This window comes from Musca autumnalis, unplaced genomic scaffold (assembly GCF_047663935.1).
Source record: "Musca autumnalis isolate F117 unplaced genomic scaffold, ASM4766393v1 scaffold_3, whole genome shotgun sequence".
Classification (NCBI taxonomy): Eukaryota; Metazoa; Arthropoda; class Insecta; order Diptera; family Muscidae; genus Musca; species Musca autumnalis.
Window position 1 is genome coordinate 52,272,747 of NW_027411866.1, and position 3,305 is coordinate 52,276,051.

Consider the following 3,305-nt stretch of genomic DNA (forward strand, 5'->3'; position numbering starts at 1 on the left):
AGCAAAAGCAGATTAATACGTTCAATTGTTGTTGTTGTAGTTGCTGTGGTACCCGTAGGTGGAGATGGATACCCCTGTGCCCTCCCATGGGTTCTATATGAACCCCCATATGGGCCTCTCGATTATGAGGACCCCCAAAAATTGACCCTCGACTGCCTTAGTACTTTTACCTTACCTGTATTTATCTCTACCACATCTTAATCAAAATCTAAAATTCAGATTTCATCAATTTATTACTAATTGTGGTATGCATAACAATTATTCAACACTTATGACCTACTTAGGTTCAAATTAAATCTAAATAATTATAAAGGTCATGTGTACTCATGACCAGGATGACTTAAATTCAAACAAATTCAGAAAATTTCAAGAAAAGATTTGTTTTCTTGATAAACCCATTTATTAGTGCCACTGTGCACGGTATAAGAATAAATATTGTACCCTAAAACCTATTCGAGCTCGGATAGTCTATGGGTATGTCCATAGGACATAGTGTTTTGAATAAGAATGAAAAGATAATAAATGGGGGTATCAAAAAGAATAATAAAGAATAATAATGGTTTAAGTATGGTCGAAATATGTATGGATAATCTTAAATTATGTCTTAATATTTAATCACGTACTATATGTACGTATGTATATGGTATGCATATGGTTTAAAAAGAATGACTTTAGTTGGATATAATTCAATATGCAAAATAGATTGTACACATGTATTCCCTCTATGTGAGTGTATGTTCAACTACACCTATAATGTAGGTGTGCATTCATATATAAGTATGTATGTGTGTGGGTGTAATTGTGTGCACTCACACACATGGGTAAAAGTAAATAATTAGTCCACGTGACGTGATATAAGGGTGGAATAATTTTGGCGGGACCCTTAACTCAGGTGCCTTTTTCTCAGAGTATGTGTGATCATATATAGAACTATAAGACAATCCACTCGCACATATAGAATATATGTGTATATCTATATATACTTATAGTCTATGTATAATCCAGAATATTAAAAATATGGTTGGTCTGTCCATAAAGCTTGATTAATTCAACAATATTCGAAAAACAATATATATATCAAAAATGGTAAAAAAAACAGTACTTAATTTAGAAGCACGAGGTGAAAAATGTTTGGTAACATACACCATATATCGGGCTTCTTGCCCAAGAAACACTTATGGATTAAGTGCCTCGTGAGACATATGCCCCGAGTTTCTCTAATTATCTACTCACTTTTCACCTTGACTTGACCTTACTGACGTCGTACTGTACTGAGTCCGTATTGAAGTCACTTGTTGCCTCTGCCTTTTGGTGGTTACTGGCTGGCTGTTTGTTGTAGTGGTATGCTGCTAAAGATGACTTTAGTGATAAGACGGTTGGGTATTGGGTGGGTTATCTATCGGCTAGTAAATTTGTCTTTTCTGGTGGTGAATAATCTTCTGGTTCTGGGATGGTATATGAACACACTTAGATTGCCTTGCATACAATAAAAAACAAGGCTTCAAATTCTGCCATGAGCTGGTGGTGATGCAGTTTCTACTGGGCGTGTAGAAATATATTTGCCCCTTGTTCCGTGTAGATGTGTGTGATGGATGACAAATTCATTAACCGATGATAAATTGCGTCATACAATTTTATAGTGGATTACTCCATACGTGCAAAAAGTTGGCTTGTCAAAGTTTTAATCCAGAGGACAACACAGGTGGCAGTGGTTGTAACCTCGATCAAATTTTAATGCTGATTTGTGCCTTGGAAACATTGAGGGAAAAACACATGACACCTATGTGGTGTGATGTCGGGCTTGGTGGTGGTTGCCCTTCGTGGAAGTTTCATAAAATTTGTCGCATTGGTTTTCACACAAAATGATAATTTGGTACACACGATGTCAAATGTGGGGGGTGTCCAAATATAAACAATGAGATTCGCACTGCAAATTCAACAGCAAATGGAGGGACGGTGATCTTGAATATGTGGTTAGGCTGTACTGATGTTATATCACATCAGCAAACGTGTTCGCCACGCGGTTTTGTTCCCTCCAAATGCAGGACTGAAAACGGCAAAAAATTAACATCACTTTCTTTTATTTTTCGTTTTGTCCGTATTTGCTTTCTTACCCTTTTATATTTCGCTGTTTGCCAGTACTGTGCGTGGTGACACTAAAAAAACTTTCTTAAACTGCATATAATTAATTTTGATGCAAAGTCAATTTGCAATGCGCAAATTGTTCAAATTCCACGACTTGTTGCTTTCGGCACGAGATTTTTGCATTAAAGACCGGTAAAGTTGGCTGCAGTCAATGTGCAGTCGGCTGTCCTTATTCGTGGAAATTGGGAAAAGAGATGGAACGATGATATCGATAGTTTTTAATACTATCGGCGACGGCGTATAACTACCACGTATCTTACGTCGCGGTTTACGTCGTCGGGCTTATGGTAGGTTTACATAACAATTTTTGAAATTCCTTCTCATTTTATCAAGATAATGCAGAGAACAATAAGAATTTGCAGAATTATAATTATTTCGGGCTACAATGTAGTTAGAGTAATTCACTGTGGCGTTTATTTATTTTTTTTTAATTTTTTGAAGCATCTAATTTTTATGTTACGCAAACTCCTTAAAGCCGATGTGAAGCAAGGAGAACCGTGTTCGTTACATATGGATATGTTTTAGCAAAGGCAGATTTAAGGTAATTATAGAAATTAGAAACAAATTTATGCTATCATTAATAACAAAACATGTACTTAATCATATTGAGTTTAGCCCGCAAATATCTGTTGTTTAAAAATTAAATTTAAAATTAATATTTTTCTTAGACCTAGGGGTCGTTCTAGAAATTAGTAGTTAAGTTTAACTGAAAGTGTAGGGTGGTAAACATCTTCTGGAACCACATTAGGTAGACATCTATTCAATAAAACATTGAGTGTAGAAGAAAAAACTCGAAGTAAACCCAGTTTATTTATGTTTAAAAAATTGTTAACTTGGTAAAGATATTGACAAAAAGTGAAATCCCAAAAATCATCCATGTACAAGTTGCAGGTACAAAACCTATTCTACTGTCCCCAATGACCCATGAGATATGAGGAAGGTTAAAATCACCCATACAAATTTCTTGAGTTTGGTGCAATATAAGAAACGGTTACAATGATTATATTCCCAATGTTATACCAACATTGGTATAACAACTAACTCAGATGAAATAGAATTGTGTACTGCAATTAATACACCGCCACCAAACTTGTTTAATCTATATATAATTGTTCCACCAACATCCCAGGAGGGACAAGGGAGACTTCTCTCATATCAAT

General features: G+C 35.4%; 1 long non-coding RNA gene across 1 annotated transcript; it reads right to left on the reverse strand.

Moving 5' to 3' along the window:
• Positions 1-218: 218 nt before the first annotated feature.
• LOC141397808 (uncharacterized) lies at positions 219-2,316 on the reverse strand. Its single transcript, XR_012411515.1, has 2 exons — positions 2,115-2,316; positions 219-2,047 (listed from the first exon to the last, which is right to left on the reverse strand). It is a non-coding gene; the product is annotated as an uncharacterized lncRNA (long non-coding RNA).
• Positions 2,317-3,305: the final 989 nt, after the last annotated feature.